Consider the following 25425-nt stretch of genomic DNA (forward strand, 5'->3'; position numbering starts at 1 on the left):
TAGTGGTTGTCCAAATTTATAGTCTACCAATAATGTTCCTTTCAGGTCAAGGCTTTTTTTAAACCATTTTTTAAATTCAGGTATGGTTAATTTACAATGTTGTGTTAGTTTCAGCAGTACAGCAAAGTGATTCAGTTATACATATGTATACATACATATATATTCTTTTTCAGATTATTTTCCATTATAGGTCATTATAAGATATTAAATAGAGTTTCCTGTGTTATAAAGTAGGTCCTTATTAACTATTTTATATATAGTGGTGTGTATATGTTAATCCCAAGCTCCTAATTTATCCCTCCCTCCCTCACTTCTTCCTTGGTAACCATAAGTTTGTTTTCTATGTCTCTGAGTCTATTCCTGTTTTGTAAATAAGTTAATTTGTATCATGTTTTATATTCCACATATTAGTGATAGTGTATAATATTTCTCTTTCGCTGTCTGACTTACTTCACTTAATATGATAATGTCTAGATCCATTCATTTGCTGCAAATGGCATTATTTCAATCTTTTTATGGCTGAGTAATATTCCACTGTGTGTGTGTGTGTGTGTGTGTGTGTGTGTGTGTGAATGTATATATATATATATATATATATATATATATATATATATATATACCACTTCTTCTTTATCCATTTGCCTGTCAATGGACATTTAGGTTGCTTCCATGTCTTGGCTATTGTAAACAGTGCAACTATGGACATTGGGGTGTATGTATCTTTTTGAATTAGAGTTTTCTCTGGATATATGCCCAGGAGTGGGATTGTTAGACCATATGGTAACCCTGTTTTTAGTTTTTTAAGGAACCTCCATACTGTCCTCCATAGTGGCTGCACCAGGTCAAGGCTTTTAAGAAGCAAGTGGGGGTTCTCACTCTTTCATCTTCTGCCCAGACTCAAAGTACTCTGAGCCCTTAGGATATGGTGGAATCACCAAATAAAAGGATCCTAGATCTCTGGCTTAAAATGTGGGCCACCAGAAGTGCCCACATTGGGAGGTTCTGTGAGTGAGAAATAAATTTCTATATTGTGAGCTACTAAATTGTGCGGTTTATTTGTTAAAGCCACTAGCATAAACCTAAACAATACACCTTCCAGACCTCATTCACCATTGGCCCAGTGCTTCTCAAACCATTTGTGGTTGTGGAGTAGGACTTGTTTTTGATCTCTCCAATCTGTCATGGACTGATCCTTTTGGTATATAATCTGTTCAATAAGACAAGTCTATTGATCATGTCATGGCAAAGTCAAATTGCTGTAAGTTTCGAAGAACCTACTGGCAATTTCTGCACTTGTCTTATTGTAGGCCATTAACACTTGGTGGACCAGAATTGGCACTGCTTTAGCTTATTACCCTGGAAATACCCTGGGTATGGAAAAATATCCTTTATTTTTAACCATAGCATTTACCATTCCCTGTCATTATCTTGTTTATTTAGAGGTTTGTTTAAGATTTCCTTTCCACTAGTATGTAATCTCCATCCAAAAGGGGTCTTATTTTCCTTCCTCTTTTGGTTCCTAGTTCTTAATACAGTGCCCCCTACATCATAGGTATTCAGAAAGTATTTGATGAATAATGATAAATTACGAGCTTTGGTGGGTGATGGGGGAGAGGAGGCAATGCATATACCTGTATAGAAACTCTATAATCAGAGACTTGAATTTTAGCCATTTCACTGACAGCTGCTTGACTCCCTGGTTTTCTGATAGACTACAAGTACCTCAGATTAGGTTTGGCCTCCTACAGCTCCTCTCTTTAGGTTTCCCTCTTTAGAGATTATGTCACTATGGACCATCTCCATTTATAAGATTCTGAGAGTGTAGAGTTGGATCTCAGATGGCAACTGCTATGTCTCCAGAGTAGAGCAGCAGAGTCAAGGCCCTTGGCCGACATAAATAGATTTATGGCATGAATGCATGGATGTGGGCATAGAGGGAGGCTGCCCTGAGGGAAGAGTACCCCCACCCCAATCTCCCATGGCCCAATCTTGGTGGGGTCCAGAGTTGGTCTTGAGCTCTGGTCCAGTGGGCTGCCTGAGCTGCCACTTCCTTCCCCCGTCAACCACCTCAAGGTGCTGGCTCAGGCTGGAGGCCCTTGGCACACCAGACATTGAGGAGCAGGTGTCTCATTTGGCCCAAATGGTTATTTAGAACCAAGGTAAATAACACTGCTGTATATTTTGGTGGTTTTTTCATGAGCTAGAGAGGAAGTTACCGCTTAAGTAAGATTGTTAGGAATACACCCAAGACAAGGAGTATGGTGACGCATCCCGAAACAATTGCTGAGACAGCGAGTATGAAGGCTTGATGGGAGGTCTTGACTGCCTTGGCACGTTCATTCCTATGGTTGTGGCGCCTGGTCTACATTTGGGAGGAGAGGCAGAACTGGAATAGATGGGCTTAAAAGGGTTACTGGAGGGAGCGAAGGCACTATAAGGACCTAGGGTGGGATCTGAACGAACAGGAGGGTGAACATGGATACAGCTGGTTCAGGGTCAGGGCCAGGATGGGTGGGGAGGGGGAGGGGGAGGGTTGACAAAAGTATATTCCCACCTCGGAAGAACAGAACAAGGCTGCACTGCCTAAGGGACAACACAGGAGACAGGCCAACATCGCCAGCAAGAGGTGGTCGCTGGGGGACTTGTCAGATGTAGTTTCAAACACCTGGGGAAGGGAGTGGGTTATAGCTGTAGATGGCTTCTGGACTCTACCATTCCCATAATCTCCTCCCTTTTACCCTACTTGGCTCCTATAACTTCTTCAATGAGACCCTTTAAAAGTCTCACTGACTCTCACTACTCCCCTCATGTTCCCTCGAACCTTACTAACCACTATAGTACCTCCCTGTCCCCTAGAACTCCCTCAATGCACACACACCCTGTCCCCATGCCCTGCAATCCCTCTCCATTCTCTGTAACCCTTTCCCTGTCTCCTATAACCACCTCCCTGTCTTCTATAACTGCCTTGATCTCTACAGCACATCTAATTTGGCCCCTTCCAGTGTCCCCACACACCAAATTGTTCATTCCTATTGTTGTGGAGGCTTGTGTGAGTTTAGGGGGACAGGCAGAACAGGAATAGATGAGCTTAAAAGGGTTATGTGAGTGGAGGGAGTAGCTATGGGAGTGTAAGGACCTAGGGAGAGGGCCTGAGTCTGCAGGAACGAGGACAAGGAAGAAGGTGGTTCGGGGTCAGGGCCACTGTGAAGAGGGAGGGGAGGTCCAGGATTCGAGAGATGCAGATTCCCACCTTGGAAGGGTAGTATATGGCTGCCCCGCCTAAAGGACAACACAAGAAGCAGGCCACATCTGGCATCATGGTGTCCTCGCTGGGTGACTCCTCAGACATGTTTTCAAACACCTGGAGGAGGGAGTAGGTTATGACTTAGTATGGCTTCTGGGCTCTGACAGCCTTTCTGACCTCCTCCCTTTTTCATGCCAACACATCTCTCCTTGGCTTCTATAAATTCTTCATTGACCTCCTTGCAAACTCTCAGTGACTCCCTCTAACATCTCCCATGTCCCCTCTAACATCTCCCTATCTCCTTTAATACCCCCCTGCCCCTAGGAACCCCCCACCTCACTCCCATGCCCTATAATCCGTCTGTGTTCTCTGGAGCCCTTTCCCTGTCTCCTGTAATCTCCTCCTTGTCTTCTGTAACTGGTCCTTACAGCATGTCTTCCTTGGCCTCTTTCACTGTCCCCACAAAAATCCCTTACTGACTCTGATGACTCTCATTTGGCCTCCGTGGACCTCAACTGACCCACTGTCACACTTTGTTCCCATTAACACCCTCATTGTCCCCCAAGCAACCTTTTCTTTGCCCCTATAAACCACTCTGCTAAGAAAATCCGGACTCAACAGTCACTTTTCATCTGTCAAACCTTCATGTCCCCTTAAAAACCGTCATTCTATAAAACGTCTAATGTCTTTAATAGCTCTCTGTTTGTCCCATTTATAATATCATTCACTTTGTCCCTGTGAATCTGTCATGGTCCTGTTATGACTCTAACTGTTCACCCATAAACTCCTCCCTTCTCCCGCTCCCCTCATAACCTATCACGTGGCTCCTCTGAGACCTCCTCTGAGCAACTGGAAACTCCGAGTCTTCTCCATATTAATTCCTCGCCTCTTCTCTGTCCCCTTATAAAGGCCTGCCCTGTCTCCCACTAACACCGTCTCTACCTCTAAAACCAGCTTGGTGATCCTCTGAACTCCTGCTCCCTTGACTAATTACAGCCTCCCTGTTCTCCTAAACCAGTGTTCCCTGAATACTTCTCTACGTACGAAACTCTCTCTGTCCCCTTATGAAACATTCTTTGGCCCCTATTCCCCCTAAACCCTCTAACTCTCTTCCTATCACTCCACAAATTCTCTCCCTGCCCCTTCAAACACCCAATTAGGGCATCTGGATCTGGTACTACCAAGGCTACATAGATCCTCTCTCTCACTCCAACATACTAGGGATTACCATGGAGACCAGGTAGGCCCCGCCTCCTAGCCTGTCTTTCTACTTCTATTGGCTGATTGGAGATTGTGTGTGATGGGGTGGCGGAAGCCAAACACTCACCTGACTGTGATGGGTCTGAAGGAGTTCAGGTTCTTCCTACCGTCTCTAGGGATTGATCAGTTCCGGAAGTGCCTTGCAGGGGTTGGGGGGAAGCATAGTTTGGGGCAGGAGTGATGTGAGCCGAGGAGTCTTGAGTTGCTTCAGGTACCTTTAGAGGGGTCATTTAACAAATCAGAGTCAGGTTCTTCAGCAGCGGAGGGTGATCTTTGCAAAAATTGATATCTATTTATGTCCCCTTTGATGAAGTGTCCATTCTAGTCTTTCTACCATGGATGAAAAATTGGGTTGTTTTTATTACAGTTAAGTCTAAGGTTATTTATTTATTTTGGATACAAGTCTTTTCTCAGATATGTGATTTACAAATATTTTCAGTGGGTCTGTAGCTTATGGGCCCTCAACAAGGACAGGGAGGTGGGTGGGAGGCACTGGAGATCCTTTAGTCTGCTGGTCCTGTCCCAGTCCACGATCACCACCTCATTGGAACTATCAAGAAGAAAGTGATGGAAATGCAGAGAGGGGAACAGGCCTCGAAGCAGAAGGACCAGTTACGTGAGAGCTGACCTGGGCTCAGATCAAGTCTCCCTGGAAGTAGGCTCTCCAGGTCTGTGGGGTTGGGTAGGGGTGACAGAAGCTGGGCCGCCATGGGTAGAGTGTGCTGGGCATTTGGAGAGAGGTGATTCACGCCAGGATTCCAGGGGGTGGAAAGAGACTGAAGTGGCAAAGGAGGCTAGGTAATCCTCAGCCAGGGGCTGCCCCTGCATTTTCAACCTCTGTGTGGCCTGGGGCTCCTTGTCTGCTGCTGGCTTCACTGCCACTGCTGGGCGTCCTGTGGTTGGGCTCCGTCTCAGGGTCTGGGACAGTTCCCTGGCTCTGTCTGGGGGCATCATCCCAGAGGCCCCTCCCTCCAGTTAAGACTAGTTCTGTCCAATGGATTGAAAGCAAAAATGATATATGTTACATTAAGGCCAAAGCTTTATTTTAAAAATTTCCTGTTTTATTATTTGACAAATATAATTGTATATATTTAAAATATACAATAGGGTGATTTGTTATGTGGATCTATAGTGAAATTGTTATCATAATTAATAATAATTATTACCATAATTAAGTTAATTAGCACATCCATCACCTCAAGATACCTCTTTATTTTTTTTTAAAGGAGTGAATGCTGAAGATTTCTCTCTTAGCAGATTTTAAGTACACAGTGCAGTATTGTTAACCACTGTTATGTTATGTATTAGACCCTTACACCTTATTCACCTTATAACTGAAATTTTCTACTTTTTTTTTAACAGCTTATCTCTTTCCCACCACCTTCCAGCTCCTAGAAACCACTCACTATTCTGCTTGTTTCTATGAGTACATTTTTTTGGATTCCACATATAAGTGATAACACACAGTATTTATCTTTTTCTGTTTGACTTATTTCACTTACAATAATACTCTCAAGGTCCATCCATGTTGTTATGAATTTCATATTTCTCATGGTTTAATAATATTCCTTCATGTGTAGATATCAAATCTTCATTATCAATTCATTTATTATTGGACACTTGGGTTGCTTCCATATCTTGGCAATTGTGAAAAATAATGCAATGATCATGGAAATGCAGATATCTCTTTGAGACGGTGATTTTATTTCTTTTACATATATACCCCAAAGTGGGATTGCTTCATCATGTGGTGGGCAATCAAAATTAATTTGTCAGTTATATTTTTGAGGAACTTCCATCCTGTTTTCCCTATTAGCTATCCAAGCTTACATTCCATCAATAGTGTATGAGTGTTTACTTGCAGGCCAAAGATTTTAAAAAGCTGTTGGGAGTTATCACTTTTCTTACACCTAGATTCAAAGGACTCTGAGCCCTTCAGAGGTGGTGGAGTCACCAAGGGGAAGGAGACTGGCTCCCTGAATTATATGTGGGCTACTAGATATGCCCACATTGGGAGGTTCTGTGAGTGTGAAATAAACTTCTATGTTGTGAGCTACTGATTTGGTGGGGTTTATTTGTTATAGCTGCTAGCATGACCCTAAACTATCTACCCTCTAGACCTCTTACCCACTAGCCCAGTGTATTACAAACTATTTGTGTTTGTGGAGTAGGACCTGTTTTTGATCTCTCCAATCTGTCCCAGACTGATCTTTGGTCTATACTCTGTTCAACAAGACAAATCTCCTGTCATATACTTAGATGTCATGACAATGTCAAATTGCTGTAAGTTTCAAAGCACCTGGTGGCAATTTCTGCAATTATCTTGTTGAAAATCATTAACAGTTGATGGACCAGTACTGGCACTGTCTAGCTTATTACCTTGTTTTATTTTTCTCCATAGCATTTTCCATTCCATGTAATTATCTTGTTTGTTTAGAGGTCTATTTATTTATGGTTTTCTTCCCACTAGAATGTAACCTCCATCAGGAAGAGCTCGTTTATTTTTCTCTGTTGCTTTCCTAGTTCCTAGTACAGAGCCTGGTACCTAGCAGGTGCTCAGAAAGTAGTTGGTGAAAAATGATTAAATCACAAGCAGTGGTAGTGGTGGGGAGAAGAAGCAACCATAGCTGTTATAGAAACTCTCCATAATCATACTTGACCTGAATTCTAACCAGTTCACTGACAGCTGTTTGACTCCCTGGTTTTCTGATAGACCTCAAGTACCCCAGGTTAGGTCTGGCCTCTTATAACCCACCTCCCTAGGTTTCCCCCGTTAGAGATTGGACCACTCTATTGTCACTGTCTGGTGACATGTCTTTCACCCTGATTTATAAGTTCAGAGTGGGTAGGGGTAGTACTTAAGTGGTGACTGCTGTGTCCCTAGAGCCAGCCAGCACAGTCAGGGCCCTTGGTTGGCATAAATAAATCAATGGCATGAATGCATGCATGTGGGCAGAGGGGAGGCTGCCCTGGGGGAAGAGTGCCCTACCCTGTCTCCCGTGGTCTAAATCTCTATGGGGTCACAAGGTTGGCCTTGAGCTCTGGTCCAGTGTGATACCTGAGCTACCACTTCCTTCTCCCATCAACCACCTCAGGTGCTGCCTCAGGTTAGCAACACTTGATATACCAGACATTTGGCCCAAATGGATACTTAGAGCCAAGGTAATAAACACCGTTGTATATTTTGGCGGTTCTCTTTATGAGCTGGAGATGAGGTTACCGAGCAAAAGTGGCTATTATGAGTACAAGCCAGCTGTTGAGTGCAACAATGCATGCCACAATAATTCCAGCGAGTGCAAAACTGTAGACTTTCTGGGAGGTCTCCATTGCCTTGGCTCGTTCATTCCTACGGTTGTAGCGCCTGGTCTGCATTTGAGAGGAGAGTCAGAACGGGAATAGATGGGCTTAAAAGGGTTATTAGAGGGGGGCGAAGGCACTGTAAGGACTCAGGGTGGGATCTGAATCAACAGGAGGGAGAATATGGATACAGCTGGTTCAGGGTCAGGGTCAGGATGGAGAGGGAGGGGAGGGCGAAGATTGACAAATGTATGTTCCCACCTCGGAAGAATAGTACAAGGCTGCGCTGCCCAAGGGGCAACACAGGAAATAGGCCAAGAGCGCCAGCAAGAGGTGGTCGCTGGGGGGCTTGTCAGATATACTTTCAGATTCCTAGGGGGATGGAGTTGGTTACGGTTCACTATGGCTTCTGGACTCTACCATTCCCATAACCTCCTCCCTTAACTGTCCTGGACTCTTATAAAATCTTCACTAACACCCTTGAAAACTCTCATTGACTCCCTCTGACTCACACCATATTCCCTCTAACCTTGCTGTTCACTTTAATACCTCCCTGAACCCCATAACTCCCAGACCTTCTCTTCTCCATGCCTCCAGGCCTTATAATCCCTCTCTGTTCCCTGCAACCCTTTCTGTGTCTTCTATAACTGCCCTGCTGGTCTCTACAGCAAGTCCCACTTGGCCCCTTCCACTGTTGGCACAAAATCGCTTACTGACTCTGATGACTCTCACTTGGCCTCTGCGGGCCTCACTGGAAACACTGTCATACTTCCTTCCTATTAACACCCTCATCGTCTTCCAAGTAATCATCTTTTTACTCCTGTAAACCACCCTACTAAGACCCTCACTCAACACTTCAACACTCTCACTTTTCATCTGTCAAACCTTCACTGTCCCCTTAAAAACTTTCATCCTATAAAACCTCCAATGTCTTTAATAGCTCTCTGCTTGCCTGATTTATAATACCATCACTTTGTCCCTATCAATCTGTCATGGTCCTGTTATGACTCTAACTGTTCACCCATAAACTCCTCCCTTCTCCTCCTCCCCCCATAACTTTTACATGGCTCCTATAAGAACTTCTTTGAGCAACTAGAAACTCTAGTCTTCTACATATCCACTCTGAACCTCTTCTCTGTCCCTTTATAAAGATCTGCCCTGTCTCCCACTAACACCTTTTCTTCCTCTGAACCAGCTTGCTGATCCTTTGAACTCCTGCTCCCTCCACTAATTACAACCTCCCTATTCTCTTAAACCTCTGTTCCCTGAATACTTCTCTACTTAAAAACTCTCTCTGCCCCCTTTTGAAACGTTCCTTGCCCTCTCGTTTCCCTCACCCCCTCTAACTCTCTTCCTTGCACCTGTCACACCATAAATTCTATCCCTGCCCCTCAATCCCTTAAGCACCTCCATTAGGGCATCTGGGTCTGGCACTACCAAGGCTACATGGATCCTCTTCCTCACTCCAACCTGCCAGGGATTACCATGGTGACCAGGCAGGCCCCGCCTCTTATTCCCTCTTTCTACTTTCATTGGCTGATTAGAAGATGTATATGATTGGATACAGGAAGCTAGGACTCACGTGGCTGCTGAGTGGTCTGAAGCAGTTCAGGCTCTTCCTACTCTCTCTGGTGACTGATGAATTCCGGGAGTGCCTTGGGAGGAAAGCACTTGGCGCAAGAGTGATGTGGGCCTAGGAACTTCGGGTTTCTTCAGGGACCTTGAGAGGGGTCATTTAACAACTTGAGTCAGGTTCTGCAGCAATGGAGGCTGATCTTTGTGGAAACTGACAGCCTTTCATGTGCTTTTGGACAGCTATGTATCCTCTTTGGTGAAGGGTGAGTTCCTTTCTTTCATCCAATTAAAAAATGGGTTGTTTTTATTACAGTTAAGTTTGAGGGTCATTTATCTGTTTTGGATGCCAGTCCTTTGTTAGATATGGGATTCAAAAATCTTTTCTCTGGGACTGTAGCTTCTCTTTCCATTTTCTAACAGTGTCCATTGCAGAGCAGAAGTCTTAAATTTTGACGGAGTCCAAATTATTATTTTTTCCTTTACGGAGGTGCTTTTGGTATCATGTCTGAGACTTTTGCTTAACCCGGGGTCAGGAAGATTTTCTCCTATGTTTTCACCTTTGAAAGTTTGATAGATTTATACTTTACATTTAGATCTACAGTCTATCTTGAGTTTATATTTGTGTAAGATGTGAAGTTTTAGTTGAGACTAGTTGTGTTTGCATATGGTGGTCCATGTAATCTAACACCATTAAAAGAAACTGTTCTTTCTTGATAAAGTGCCTTTGGACTCCTTTCTAAATACATTGGCCATATTTATGTGGGTGTCTATCTGCATTCCTTATCTGTTTTATTGACCTATGTGTTTATCTGCTTGCCAATATCACGCTGTCTTAATGATGTAACTTCGTAGTGATACTTAAAATTGGGTAACATGAATACTCTAACTATAATCTTCTTTTTCAGAGTTTTTTTGACAGTGCTTGTGTAGATCTACAAATCTTTTGGTCGTTAATTCAGACTTGCATTAGAATTTCCAAGCAAATTAAATGGATGCTAAGCCTTACAATTCTCAACTGTGGGAGAATTGCATTTATTTATTTCTTCTGTTTTTTTTCCATCAGTGGCCTAGTTATACACACAGCTCACACACATGATATGTTAGATTTATATCCAACTGTTTGCTTGTTTGGGGGCTGTTGAAAATATTATTAAAAAAAACTTGGTTTCCAATTGTTTCTTGCTAGCTTATGGAAATTTAATAGATTTTTGCATGTTGACACTGCAGCCTGCACCTTGCTGAACTCACGGTATCAATTCCAGGAGTTTAAATTTTATTTTAATATTGTAGTAGATTCCTTGGTAATTTCCACATAGACGGTCATGTCATCTGCAAATAAGGGTAGTTTTTGTTTCTTCCTTTACTATCTGTGTGCCCTTTCCACCCTTCTCCCCCCTGCCGCCTTTCTGACTTAGCGAGCTGATTAGGACTTCCAGTCTGCTGTGGAAGAGGAGTGGTGGGAATGGACGTCCCTGTCTTGTTGCATATATTGTGGGAGAAAGCCTTCCCTCTTTCACCACCACATGTGGTGGTAGCTGTAGGTTATCTGTAGATGCCCTCTATCAGGATGAGGAAGTTCCCTATTAGTTGTGGTTTGCTGAGTGTTTATGCTGAATGGCTATTGACTTTTCTCAAGTGCCTTTTCTGCGTGAATTGATCCTGTGGTTTTCCTTCTTTAGATAATAATATAGTGGATTACACTGACTGATTTGTAATATAGGCCCAATTTTGCATTTTTGGGAGAAGCCTCAATTGGTGATGGTGTATACCATTTACATACTTCTGGTTTTGGTTTTTCAGTCTTTCTTTCAGAATTCTTCTATCTATATTTTTAAGAGATAATGGTTTATTTTAAACCTGATTACTTCACTATCAAGACAGATAATTCCAGCTATAATCAGACACATAGACACTGTCAGTGTGCCAGAGGGGAGAGAATGACTTTGTCTATCTCAGCTTTTTTGTTTGTTTTGTGTAATAAGGAGAAATCTTCTCTAACATAACATCAAGTCATGGAATGCAGTTCCACAGACAGTACCAGAGGCCAGAAAACATCAGGCCAGCACAGGCTTTGTGCTCAGTGTGGTAATTTGTGCTCAATTGTGGCTTTTTAAGGTTCCACATATAAGTGGTATCGCACAGTATTTGTCTTTCTCTGATTTACTTTACTCAGCATAATGCCCTCAAGTTCCATTCAAGTTGTTGCAAATGGCAGGATTCTTAGTTCTCGTTAATTTCTCAAAGTAATAATTTCTATTTGTGTATGTATATCTCTATCTCTATATCTGTCTATCTATATACCCTCCTCTTCATTCATTCATCCACTGTCAGACACTTAGGTTGTTTCCACATCTTGCCTATTGTGAAAAATGCTTACAGCAGATGGGAGTGCTGATCCCTCTTTGAGACAGTGGTTTTATTTCTGTTCGATATATAGCCCAAACTGGGATTGCTGTACCCTATGGTAGTTCTGTTTTCACTCTTCTGAGGAACCGCCATCCTATTTTCCAAAGTGGCTGCCAAGTTTAATTTCCCACCAACAGTGTACAAGGGTTCCCTTGTAGACCCAGGATTTATAAAAAAGCAAGTGGGGTTTCTCAGTGTCTTCTACCTTGATTCAAAGGACTCTGAGCCTTTTTGAGATGGTGGAGTCACCAAGTGGAAAGAGTGGATCCTGAGTTATATGTGGGCCAGTAGAAATGCCCACATTTGGAGGTTCTGTGAGGTGAAATAAACTTCTATGTTGTGAGCGACTGATTTAGTGGGGTTTGTTTGTTACAGCTGCTAGCATGAGCTTAACATACCTTCTAGACCTCTTGCCCATTAGCCTGGTGCATCTGAAGCTATTCGTGGTTGTGGAGTAAGACCTGTTTTTTTTTTTTAATGTGTATTTCTTTTGTTGGAGGAGGGTAATTAAGTTTGTATGTTTGTTTGTTTGTGTGTTTATTTAAATGGAAGTACTGTGATTGAACCAAGGACCTCCTGCATGCTGAGAATGTGCTCCACCACTGAGCTATACCCTCCCCCAGAAGACCTCTTTTTGATATCTCCAGTCTGTCATGGACTGATCTTTTTGGTCTATACCCTATTCAACAAGTCAGGACTCTTGCTGGATGCCACGACAATGTCAGACTGCTGTGTTTCTAAACACTTACTGGCAATTTCTGCACTTATCTTATTGCAGACCATTAACAGTTTGTGGACCAGTACTGGCACTGCCTTAGCTTATTACCCTGTTTTATCTTCTCCGTAGCATTTTCTTTTCCGTGCAATTACCTTGTTTGTTTAGAGGTCTATTTGTTTATGGATTTCTTCCCACTAGAATGTAAGGTTCATCAGAAAGAAGTCTTATTGATACAGCTCTTGAGCTTTCCTAGTTCCCAGTGCACTGTCTGGTACATCATAGGTGCTTGGAAAATATTCTTGAATAATGATTAACTGACAAACATTGGTGATGCGGTGGAGAGGAGGCATCCGTAGCTGTTATAGAAGCTCTCTGCAATCATAACTTGACCAGAATTCTAACAGGTCTCTGATAGATGCTGGACTCCCTGGTTTTCTGACAGACCACAATTAACCCAGGTTAGGTCCTGCCTTTTGCAAGCATCTCCCCATGTTTCCCCATTAGAGGTAAAACCACTCTGGACTGTCAGTGTTTGGTGATCTGTCTATCTTCCATCCTGGTTTAAATGTTCTGAGGGGTGGAGTTGAATCTGAAGTTCTGACTGTTATGTCCCCAGAGTCAGGCAGCACAGTCAGGGCCCTTGGTCGACCTAAATAGATTTATGGCATGACTGCATGCATGTGGGCAGGACGCCCTAGGGGAAGAGTGACCTCCCCTGTCTCCCATGTCCCAGTCTTGGTGGGGTCCAGAGTTGGTCTTGAGCTCTGGTCCAGTGGGGTGCCTGAGCTAAAACTTCCTTCGCCCATCAAGCATCTCAAGGTGCTGGCTCTGGCTGGCAACATCTTTTGCTCCCAACTGTGAAGCAATGGTGTCCCATTTGACAAAATGGATACTTAGAGCCATGGTATGTAACACTTGTATATTTTTGGTGTTTTTCCCATGAGCTGGACAGGAGGTTACATAGAAATTATAAATGCTAGGAGTGGAAGCAAGAGGAGGAGTGTGAACATGCAGATTATGCTGATACATCCCACAACAACTGCTGAGAGTGCAAATAGGAAGGTTTTCCTGGAGGTCTCGGCAGCCAGTTCAGGTTCATCATTGTCCAGGTGGTTCCGTGTCTGAGTTGGACGGGAGAGGCAGAGCAGGAATAGTTGGACTAAAAGGCTTATTGGATGAGGGTGAGTCATGGGTCTGTAGGGACCCAGGGTGGGATCTGAACAAACAGGAGGGAGAACATGGATACATACAGTTGGTTTAAGGTCAGGGCCAGGACGGGAGTGCAGGGGTGGGGGAGGTTTGCCACGTCTCGCATTCCCACCTTTAAACAGTAGTACAGGGCAGCACTGCCTAAGGGACAACACATCATGAGGGCCAAGATCGTCAGCAGGATGTGGTCTTCCGTGAGCTCCTCAGGCATAATTTCAAATGCCTGTGGGCAGAAAGTGGCTTATGTCTCAGTATGGCTTCTGGACTCTCTGAATGCTTTCAACACAACACTCCTTGGCTCCTATAGAATCTTCACTGACACCTTTGAAAGCTCTGACTCCCTTTACCTCCCAGCACGTTCCCTCTAATCTCTCTGTATTCCCTTTAATACCTCTCTGTCCTCTAGAACTACCCAACTCTTTGTGCCGTATATTCCCTCTCTGTTCCCTATAACCCTTTTCCCGTCTCCTGTAACCTCTTCCCTGTCTTGCTGGTCCCTACAGCACGTCTCACTTGGCCCCTTCCACTATCCCCACAAAAATGCCTTATTGACTCTGATGACTCTCACTCGGCCTCTGTGGACCTCACCTGACCCACTGTTACATTTTGTTCCTGTTAACACCCTTCTCATCCCCCATGCCACTTTCTCTTTGCTCCTATAAACCACCCTACTAAAAAGACCCTCACTCAACAGTTCAACACTCTCACTTTTCCTCTGTCAAACCTTCACTGTCCCCTTAAAAACTTTCATCCTATAAAACCTCCAATGTCTTTAATAGCTCACTGCTTATCCCATATATAACAACATTCACTTTGTCCCTATCAATCAATCATGGTCCTGTTTTTACTCTTAACTGTTCATCCATAAATTCCTACTTTCTCCCCCTTACACCCTATCCTCTCACTGGGCTCCTCTAAGACCTTCTTTGAGTAACTATAAACTCTGAGTCCTCTCATGTCCACTCCTAGTGTCTTCACTGTCCTCTTATAATGACCTGCCATCTCCCATTATCACCTTCTCTACCTCTGAAACCAGCTTGGTGATCCTTTGAACTCCTGCTGCCTCCACTCATTGCAACCTCCCTGTTCCTCTAAACCTCTGTTCCTTGAATACTTCTCTATTTACAAAACTCTCTCTGCCCCCTTTTGAAACATTCCTTGCCCTCTCATTTTCCCCCATCTCTTCTCTCTTTCTCCCACCTGTCACCCCGTGAATTCCCTCCCTCCCACTTCAAACCAGCATTAGGGCATCTGGATCTGGTACTACCAAGGCTACATGGATCCTCTTCCTCACTCCAACCTGCCAGGGATTACCATGGTGACCAGGCAGGCCCCGCCTCTTAATCTATCTTTCTACTTCTATTGGCTGATTGGAGGATGTGTGTGGTTGGATAGGGGAAGACAGTACTCACGTGGCTGCTGAGTGGTCTGAAGCAGTTCAGGCTCTTCCTACTCTCTCTGGTGACTGATGAATTCCGGGAGTGCCTTGGGAGGAAAGCACTTGGCGCAAGAGTGATGTGGGCCTAGGAACTTCGGGTTTCTTCAGGGACCTTGAGAGGGGTCATTTAACAACTTGAGTCAGGTTCTGCAGCAATGGAGGCTGATCTTTGTGGAAACTGACAGCCTTTCATGTGCTTTTGGACAGCTATGTATCCTCTTTGGTGAAGGGTGAGTTCCTTTCTTTCATCCAATTAAAAAATGGGTTGTTTTTATTACAGTTAAGTTTGAGGGTCATTTATCTGTTTTGGATGCCAGTCCTTTGTTAGATATGGGATTCAAAAATCTTTTCTCTGGGACTGTAGCTTCTCTTTCCATTTTCTAACAGTGTCCATTGCAGAGCAGAAGTCTTAAATTTTGACGGAGTCCAAATTATTATTTTTTCCTTTACGGAGGTGCTTTTGGTATCATGTCTGAGACTTTTGCTTAACCCGGGGTCAGGAAGATTTTCTCCTATGTTTTCACCTTTGAAAGTTTGATAGATTTATACTTTACATTTAGATCTACAGTCTATCTTGAGTTTATATTTGTGTAAGATGTGAAGTTTTAGTTGAGACTAGTTGTGTTTGCATATGGTGGTCCATGTAATCTAACACCATTAAAAGAAACTGTTCTTTCTTGATAAAGTGCCTTTGGACTCCTTTCTAAATACATTGGCCATATTTATGTGGGTGTCTATCTGCATTCCTTATCTGTTTTATTGACCTATGTGTTTATCTGCTTGCCAATATCACGCTGTCTTAATGATGTAACTTCGTAGTGATTCTTAAAATTGGGTAACATGAATACTCTAACTATAATCTTCTTTTTCAGAGTTTTTTTGACAGTGCTTGTGTAGATCTACAAATCTTTTGGTCGTTAATTCAGACTTGCATTAGAATTTCCAAGCAAATTAAATGGATGCTAAGCCTTACAATTCTCAACTGTGGGAGAATTGCATTTATTTATTTCTTCTGTTTTTTTTCCATCAGTGGCCTAGTTATACACACAGCTCACACACATGATATGTTAGATTTATATCCAACTGTTTGCTTGTTTGGGGGCTGTTGAAAATATTATTAAAAAAAACTTGGTTTCCAATTGTTTCTTGCTAGCTTATGGAAATTTAATAGATTTTTGCATGTTGACACTGCAGCCTGCACCTTGCTGAACTCACGGTATCAATTCCAGGAGTTTAAATTTTATTTTAATATTGTAGTAGATTCCTTGGTAATTTCCACATAGACGGTCATGTCATCTGCAAATAAGGGTAGTTTTTGTTTCTTCCTTTACTATCTGTGTGCCCTTTCCACCCTTCTCCCCCCTGCCGCCTTTCTGACTTAGCGAGCTGATTAGGACTTCCAGTCTGCTGTGGAAGAGGAGTGGTGGGAATGGACGTCCCTGTCTTGTTGCATATATTGTGGGAGAAAGCCTTCCCTCTTTCACCACCACATGTGGTGGTAGCTGTAGGTTATCTGTAGATGCCCTCTATCAGGATGAGGAAGTTCCCTATTAGTTGTGGTTTGCTGAGTGTTTATGCTGAATGGCTATTGACTTTTCTCAAGTGCCTTTTCTGCGTGAATTGATCCTGTGGTTTTCCTTCTTTAGATAATAATATAGTGGATTACACTGACTGATTTGTAATATAGGCCCAATTTTGCATTTTTGGGAGAAGCCTCAATTGGTGATGGTGTATACCATTTACATACTTCTGGTTTTGGTTTTTCAGTCTTTCTTTCAGAATTCTTCTATCTATATTTTTAAGAGATAATGGTTTATTTTAAACCTGATTACTTCACTATCAAGACAGATAATTCCAGCTATAATCAGACACATAGACACTGTCAGTGTGCCAGAGGGGAGAGAATGACTTTGTCTATCTCAGCTTTTTTGTTTGTTTTGTGTAATAAGGAGAAATCTTCTCTAACATAACATCAAGTCATGGAATGCAGTTCCACAGACAGTACCAGAGGCCAGAAAACATCAGGCCAGCACAGGCTTTGTGCTCAGTGTGGTAATTTGTGCTCAATTGTGGCTTTTTAAGGTTCCACATATAAGTGGTATCGCACAGTATTTGTCTTTCTCTGATTTACTTTACTCAGCATAATGCCCTCAAGTTCCATTCAAGTTGTTGCAAATGGCAGGATTCTTAGTTCTCGTTAATTTCTCAAAGTAATAATTTCTATTTGTGTATGTATATCTCTATCTCTATATCTGTCTATCTATATACCCTCCTCTTCATTCATTCATCCACTGTCAGACACTTAGGTTGTTTCCACATCTTGCCTATTGTGAAAAATGCTTACAGCAGATGGGAGTGCTGATCCCTCTTTGAGACAGTGGTTTTATTTCTGTTCGATATATAGCCCAAACTGGGATTGCTGTACCCTATGGTAGTTCTGTTTTCACTCTTCTGAGGAACCGCCATCCTATTTTCCAAAGTGGCTGCCAAGTTTAATTTCCCACCAACAGTGTACAAGGGTTCCCTTGTAGACCCAGGATTTATAAAAAAGCAAGTGGGGTTTCTCAGTGTCTTCTACCTTGATTCAAAGGACTCTGAGCCTTTTTGAGATGGTGGAGTCACCAAGTGGAAAGAGTGGATCCTGAGTTATATGTGGGCCAGTAGAAATGCCCACATTTGGAGGTTCTGTGAGGTGAAATAAACTTCTATGTTGTGAGCGACTGATTTAGTGGGGTTTGTTTGTTACAGCTGCTAGCATGAGCTTAACATACCTTCTAGACCTCTTGCCCATTAGCCTGGTGCATCTGAAGCTATTCGTGGTTGTGGAGTAAGACCTGTTTTTTTTTTTTAATGTGTATTTCTTTTGTTGGAGGAGGGTAATTAAGTTTGTATGTTTGTTTGTTTGTGTGTTTATTTAAATGGAAGTACTGTGATTGAACCAAGGACCTCCTGCATGCTGAGAATGTGCTCCACCACTGAGCTATACCCTCCCCCAGAAGACCTCTTTTTGATATCTCCAGTCTGTCATGGACTGATCTTTTTGGTCTATACCCTATTCAACAAGTCAGGACTCTTGCTGGATGCCACGACAATGTCAGACTGCTGTGTTTCTAAACACTTACTGGCAATTTCTGCACTTATCTTATTGCAGACCATTAACAGTTTGTGGACCAGTACTGGCACTGCCTTAGCTTATTACCCTGTTTTATCTTCTCCGTAGCATTTTCTTTTCCGTGCAATTACCTTGTTTGTTTAGAGGTCTATTTGTTTATGGATTTCTTCCCACTAGAATGTAAGGTTCATCAGAAAGAAGTCTTATTGATACAGCTCTTGAGCTTTCCTAGTTCCCAGTGCACTGTCTGGTACATCATAGGTGCTTGGAAAATATTCTTGAATAATGATTAACTGACAAACATCGGTGATGCGGTGGAGAGGAGGCATCCGTAGCTGTTATAGAAGCTCTCTGCAATCATAACTTGACCAGAATTCTAACAGGTCTCTGATAGATGCTGGACTCCCTGGTTTTCTGACAGACCACAATTAACCCAGGTTGGGTCCTGCCTTTTGCAAGCATCTCCCCATGTTTCCCCATTAGAGGTAAAACCACTCTGGACTGTCAGTGTTTGGTGATCTGTCTATCTTCCATCCTGGTTTAAATGTTCTGAGGGGTGGAGTTGAATCTGAAGTTCTGACTGTTATGTCCCCAGAGTCAGGCAGCACAGTCAGGGCCCTTGGTCGACCTAAATAGATTTATGGCATGACTGCATGCATGTGGGCAGGACGCCCTAGGGGAAGAGTGACCTCCCCTGTCTCCCATGTCCCAGTCTTGGTGGGGTCCAGAGTTGGTCTTGAGCTCTGGTCCAGTGGGGTGCCTGAGCTAAAACTTCCTTCGCCCATCAAGCATCTCAAGGTGCTGGCTCTGGCTGGCAACATCTTTTGCTCCCAACTGTGAAGCAGTGGTGTCCCATTTGACAAAATGGATACTAAGAGTCACGGTAAGTTTAAACAGTTGTATATTTTTGGTGTTTTTCCTGTGAGCTGGAGAGTAAGTTACCTAGCATTTGTGAATACTAGGATTTCAAGGGAGATGAAAACTGTAAAGATGGCAAGTATACAGATGGATCCCATAACAATTGCTGAGAGTGCAAATAGGAAGGTTTTCCTGGAGGTCTCGGCAGCCAGTTCAGGTTCATCATTGTCCAGGTGGTTCCGTGTCTGAGTTGGACGGGAGAGGCAGAGCAGGAATAGTTGGACTAAAAGGCTTATTGGATGAGGGTGAGTCATGGGTCTGTAGGGACCTAGGGTGGGATCTGAACAAACAGGAGGGAGAACATGGATACAGGGCCAGGTTGGGATGGGAGATGTGGGAGAAGTTTGCCACAATTTGCATTCCCACCTGTAAACAGTAGTACAGGGCAGCACTGCCTAAGGGACAACACATCATGAGGGCCAAGATCGTCAGCAGGTGGTGGTCTTTGGGGGACTCCTCAGGCATAATTTCAAACGCCTGTGGACAGGGAGTGGGTTATGTCTCAGTATGGCTTTTAGATTCTGACATCCCCTCTGACCTCTCAACACATCACTCCTGGGCTCCTATAGAATCTTCACTGGCACCTATGAAAACTCTGACTCCCTTTACCTCCCACCGCATTCCCTCTATTCTGTCTGTATCCCCTTTAATACCTCTCTGTCCTCTAGAACTGCCCCAGGCCCCTCTCTTTGTGCTGTATATTCCCTCTCTGTTCCCTGTAACCCTTTCCCTGTCTCTTGTAACCTCTTGCCTGTCTTGCTGGCCCCTGCAGCACGTCTCACTTGGCCCCTTCCACTATCCCCACAAAAAATCCCTTACTGATTTTGATGACGGTCATTTCTCTGTGGACCTCAACTGATCCATTGTCATGTTTTTTTCCTGTTAACACCCTTTGCATCCCCCATGCTACTTTCTCTTTTGCTCCTATAAACCACCCTATTAAGAAGACCCTCACTCAACACTTCAACACTCTCATTTTTCATCTGTGAAACCTTCACTGTCCCCTTAAAAACTTTTACCCTATAAAACTTCTAATGTCTTTAATAGTTCTCTGCTTGTCCCATTTATAATATCATTCACTTTGTCCCTGTGAATCTGTCATGGTCGTGTTTTGACTCTAACTGTTTACCCATAAACTCCTCCCTTCTCCCCCTCCCCCCATAACCTATCCCCTGGCTCCTCTAAGACCTTCTTTGAGCAACTATAAACTCTGAGTCCTCTCCATGTCCACTCCTAGTGTCTTCACTGTCCTCTTATAAAGACCTGCCATCTCCCATTAACACCTTCTCTACCTCTGAAACCAGCTTGGTGATCCTTTGAACTCCTGCTCCCTCCACTAATTACAACCTCCCTGTTCTCCTAAACCTGTGTTCCCTGAATACTTCTGTACTTACAAAACTCTCTCTGCCTCCTTCTGAAGCCCTCCTTGCCCTCTCATTTCCCCCTTCCTTCTCTAACTGTCTTCCTCCCCCTGCTGGCATCCTATAAATTCTCTCCCTGCCCCTTCAAACCGCAGTCCTCCACCACTAGGGCATCTTGATCTGGTACTACCAATGCTGTTATGGATCCTCTCCCTCACTCCAACCTGCCAGGGACTACCATGGCGACCAGGCAGGCCCCGCCTCTTATTCTATCTTTCTACTTCTATTGGCTGATTGGAGGATGTGTGTGGTTGGATAGGGGAAGCCAGTACTCACGTGGCTGCTGAGTGGTCTGAAGCAGTTCAGGCTCTTCCTACTCTCTTTGGTGATTGACGATTTTCGGGAATGACTTAGAGAAAGGCACCTCTTGGTGCAAGAGTGATGTGGACCTGGGAGTCTGGGTTTCTTCAGGCGCCTTGAGAGGCGTCATTAAACAAGTTGGAGTCAGATTCTTCATTAGTAGACAGTGATTTTTGTGAAAATTAACAGCTTTTTATGTGCTTATTTATCACCCTTTGATGAAGTGTCAGTTCAAGTCTTTTTCCCATAAAGAAAAAATTAAGTTGTTTTTATTACAATTAAGTTTGAGGGCCATTCATCTATTTTGGATACAACTCCTTTGTCAGATATGTGATTTACAAATATTTTTTTCTGGGTCTGTAGCTTATATGTTCATTTTCTAACAATGTCCATTGCAGAGCAAAAGTTTGTAATTCTGATGGAGTCTAAATTACATTTTTTTTCTTTTATGGAATTGTGTTTTGTATCATGTCTAAGATTCTTGCTTAACTGAGGGTCAAGAAGATCTTCTCCTATGTTTTATTCTAAAAGTTTAATTTATAATTTACATTAAGATCTATGATCTGTCTTGAGTTTATACTTGTAAGGTGTAAAGTTTTAGTTTAGTTGAGATTAATTATGATTTACATATTGTGGTCCAATGAAACACTAAAAACCTTTCTTTGATAAACTGCCTTTGGACTCTTTTCTCAATAAATTGGCCCTATTCATTGTGATCCTATTCCTGCAGTCCTTATTTTGTTGACCTATGTGCTTATCCATTTGCCAACACCACAGCGTCTTGCTAATGTAACTTTGTAGTGATTCTTAAAATTGGGTAACATAAAGACCCCAACTTCATACTTTTTCAGAATTGTTTTGACCATGCTTGTCTAGATTTACAAATCTTGTTGTTTTTCTAACAGAGTTGCAGTAGAATTGGGAGAGATGTTGCACCTTCCAATTCGCTACTGTGGAAAGACTGTCCATTTATTTAGGATTTCTTTGATGTCTTTCAGCAGCAGCTGTAGTTACATGCACTGCTTGTACATGTGTTATTTTAGATTTACTCCAAATCGCTTGCTTATTTGGGGGCTGTTGAAAATGGTACAGTTTTTTCATTTTGGTTTTTGACTGTTCATTGCTAGCATATAGAAATACAATAGATTTTTGCATGTTGATATTGCAACGTGCATCTTGCTAAACTCATGTTATCAATTCTGTGTGTGTGTGTGTGTGTGTGTGTGTGTGTGTGTGTGTGTGTATTCCTTGGAATTTTCTACATAGACAGTCATGTCATCTGCAAGTAAGGGTAGTTTTTATTTCTTCCTTTACTATCTGTATGCTCTTCCACACAACCCCTTTCTGACTTAGCGAGCTGATTAGGACTTCCAGTCTGCTGTGGAAGAGGAGTGGTGGGAGTGGACATCCCTGTCTTGTTGCATATATTGTGGGAGAAAGCCTTCCCTCTTTCACCACCACATGTGATGGTAGCTGTAGGTTATCTGTAGATGTCCTCTATCAGGATGAGGAAGTTCCCTGTTAGTTCTGGTTTGTTGAGTGTTTATGGTGAATGGATATTGACTTTCCTCAAGTGCCTTTTCTGCATCAATTTATTGTATGGTTTGCTTTCTTTAGACAGTAAATATAGTGGGTTACATTGATTGATTTTCTATTGTTCAACTAGCTTTGCATTCTTGGGAGAATCCCCAATTGGTGGTGGTGTATTCTACTTGTACACTTCTTTTTGATTTTCTAGTATTTCATTGAGAAATTTTTCTATCTATATTCATGAGAGATATTGATCTGGACATAGTCTCTATCTGATTTTGAAATCAAGACAATGCTGGCATGCTAAGCCTACAGTCTACCATTTGAGCTATTCCCTCCTCTCCCAGATAGGATTTAAATTTTCTTTATTTAAGTATAGTTGATTTACAATATATGTTATACTTTCAGGTGCACAATATATCGATTCAAAATTTTTATAGATTATTTTCCATTTAAAGGTACTATAAAATATTTTTTATCTTCCCTGTGCTGTAAATATATCCCTGCACCTTTTAAAAATTTTATACCCAGTAGTTTGTACCTCTTAATCCCATACCCCTATCTTACCTCTCCCCCTTCCTTCTTCCCACTGTAACCACCATTAGTTTGTTCGTTATATCTGTAAGTCTGTTTGTTTTGTTATTTTCCCTTGGTTGTTTTATTTTTTAGATTCCACATATAAGTGATAACATAGAGTATTTGTCTTTTTCTGTCTGACATATTTCACTAAGCATAATACCCTCCAATTCCATCCATGTTGTTGCAAATGGCAGAATTTCATTCTTTTTTATGGCTGAGTATTATTCCATTATATATCTATATTTATATTTATGTCCATATCTATATCTGTATATATCTCACATCTTGTTTATCCAGTCAACTGTTAATGGACACTTAGGTTGCTTCCATATCTTGCCTATTGTAAATAAATCTGCTATGAACATTGGGTACGTGTATCTTTTTGTCTTAGTGTTTTGGTTTTCCTTGGATATATACTCAGGAGTGGTTGGGGCCAAGAGGGTCCTGAGGCTGATATCTGCAGACTGGTAGGGGGGGCCAGGGCCCAGGATATCAGGTGCTGGTGCCCACCCACTGGTCAGTGAAGCTGGGTCCTGGGGTCTCTGACTGCTGGGCCCAGGGGTCCCCGACCTATTTTTGGACTGCTGGTGGGCAGAGCTGGATCCTAGGCTATCCTGGGGCTGGTGCCTGCCCACTGGTGTGGGCCAGGTCCTGGGCCCTTTGGTGGACAGGGCTATGTGTCAGGGTGGCTGTGGGCTCAGTGGGTCTTAAGTCAGGCTGCCTGCTGGTGGGTATGGCTATGTCTATGAAGGGCTAGTTGCTTGACCTGAGGCATTCCAGTATCAGTGGTTACAGGCTAGTGGGCAGGGGGAGTGGGTGGTTCTGGTGCTAATAAGCTAGAAGGAGGATTTCAAAGTGTTGCTTGTCAGCACTAGTGTCCATATGGTAGAAGAGCACCCCCAAATGGCTGTTGTCAGTGTCTGTGTCCCCAGGGTGAGCTCCAGTTGCCTCCTACCTCTCCAGGAGGCTCTCCAAGATCAGCAAGTGGGTCTGACCCAGGCTCCTTTCAAATTACTGCTTTTGCCTTGGGCCCCAGAGCGTGTGAGGTTTTGTGTGCCCTGTAAGTCTCTATTTTCCACAGCACTTTGGCTCTCCCCAAAATAAGCCAAACATTCTGGGGGCTCTTCTTGCTGGCACAGGACCACCGGGTGGGGAGCCCAGTGTGGGGTTTGGACCTCTTGCTTCTTGGAGAGAACCTCTGTAATTATCCTCCTGTTTGTGGGTGGCCCACCTGAGTGTATGAGCTTGACTATTCCACAACTCCATCCCTCTGACCTGCCTTGTTGTGTTCCTTCTTTATATCTCTAGTTGTAGGAGATCTTTTCTGCTAGATTCTGATCCTTCTCATCAATAGTTGCATTGAAAATGGTTGTAATTTTGGTGTTCCTGTGGGAGGAGGTGTGCTCAGGGTCCTCCTAGTCTGCAATTTTTGCCATGCTCCCAGATAGAATTTTAAAAGTAGAGCTTGGCAAGCAGATTTGATATCTCATCCAGGAAAGAAAAGCCATGGAGATTCCTAGAAATTTTTGAGAAATGAAGACTTGACCTACCAGAGAGAATATAAAGCTATAAAACTGTATTACTTCCAAATTGATATGGCTCAGAAATAAACTCTAGGAATAGTCACACTTTTATCTGGAAAGTTTTTGTGTGGCAAAGGTAGCATTTAATGTCAATAGGAAAGTATGAACAAATTAATAATTTTTTTTACTGGATATCCAATTAGACTATCTTTACCTACAATACAAAAAATAACTAAATGGATATTATTTGTTGTATTAAAAATTCATCATAAAATTTTTGTAATAAAATATCATTGGGAGATTACTTTAAAAAAATCAAGGTTGATGGGGTAGTCAAGAGCAGACACTTGAAAACTATGTGATATATAGATCATGATAGGTTTGCATTCTTCTACCCCATTCATGATATGTAGAATTATGTTTCTTAGAATCTGGTTAACATGTCCAATAGTTCTCCTAGTTTCTTAGATTTTTTTAAAATTTATAATGTATTTTCTTTCATTTTTTCCTCAATCATAGTAACTCTACATTGCCTTGGGAAAGTTACTTAAATTCTTTTAAATTTCTGCATGCGAAAGTAATTTTTAATGTACTGTGAAATATCTGAAAAGTGCTCCATGAATAGGAAATGTACCTTTTGGCTTGTGTTAGAACTATCTCTAAAACATCTGCAACTTAATAAAGAACACTAAAATTTTAAAAAGTTAATCATAAAATCACATATAAAACATTGGAAGAAAGTATAGGAAAGTGTTTTTAAGTTTTCTCAAATAAAATGTAAAACTCAGAAGGAATAAAAGTGAATTTTGATCAATTTGACTTGATAAGAGTTAAAAATATCTCTGTGAAACACAGGCATAAGTAATGTTAAAATACACGACAAACTATTTGTACC

The 25425-nt window shown here is 42.5% G+C and overlaps 1 protein-coding gene and 3 long non-coding RNA genes across 5 annotated transcripts in view; 1 reads left to right on the forward strand and 3 right to left on the reverse strand.

The window, feature by feature from the left end:
- The window catches only part of ATP4A (ATPase H+/K+ transporting subunit alpha), an 82781-nt gene that overhangs the window by 21663 nt on the left and 35693 nt on the right, over positions 1-25425 (forward strand). The window contains exon 1 of one of the 2 annotated variants that reach the window (XM_072967207.1): positions 15178-15377. The exons of the other annotated variant lie outside the window; for it this stretch is intronic. The gene's annotated coding sequence lies outside the window, so the exon portion shown is untranslated. Of the gene's footprint in view, positions 1-15177; positions 15378-25425 lie in introns of those variants that run through there. 2 annotated transcript variants of the gene reach the window in all.
- Positions 2161-4413, reverse strand: LOC140698093 (uncharacterized). The gene is made up of 4 exons (XR_012075542.1): positions 4058-4413; positions 3251-3361; positions 2555-2665; positions 2161-2362 (listed from the first exon to the last, which is right to left on the reverse strand). It is a non-coding gene; the product is annotated as an uncharacterized lncRNA (long non-coding RNA).
- LOC140698092 (uncharacterized) lies at positions 7668-9285 on the reverse strand. The gene is made up of 3 exons (XR_012075540.1): positions 9209-9285; positions 8063-8173; positions 7668-7870 (listed from the first exon to the last, which is right to left on the reverse strand). It is a non-coding gene; the product is annotated as an uncharacterized lncRNA (long non-coding RNA).
- Positions 19144-20798, reverse strand: LOC140698430 (uncharacterized). Its single transcript, XR_012076217.1, has 3 exons — positions 20729-20798; positions 19544-19654; positions 19144-19362 (listed from the first exon to the last, which is right to left on the reverse strand). It is a non-coding gene; the product is annotated as an uncharacterized lncRNA (long non-coding RNA).

Source organism: Vicugna pacos, chromosome 9, assembly GCF_048564905.1.
Source record: "Vicugna pacos chromosome 9, VicPac4, whole genome shotgun sequence".
In the NCBI taxonomy this organism is placed as follows: domain Eukaryota; kingdom Metazoa; phylum Chordata; class Mammalia; order Artiodactyla; family Camelidae; genus Vicugna; species Vicugna pacos.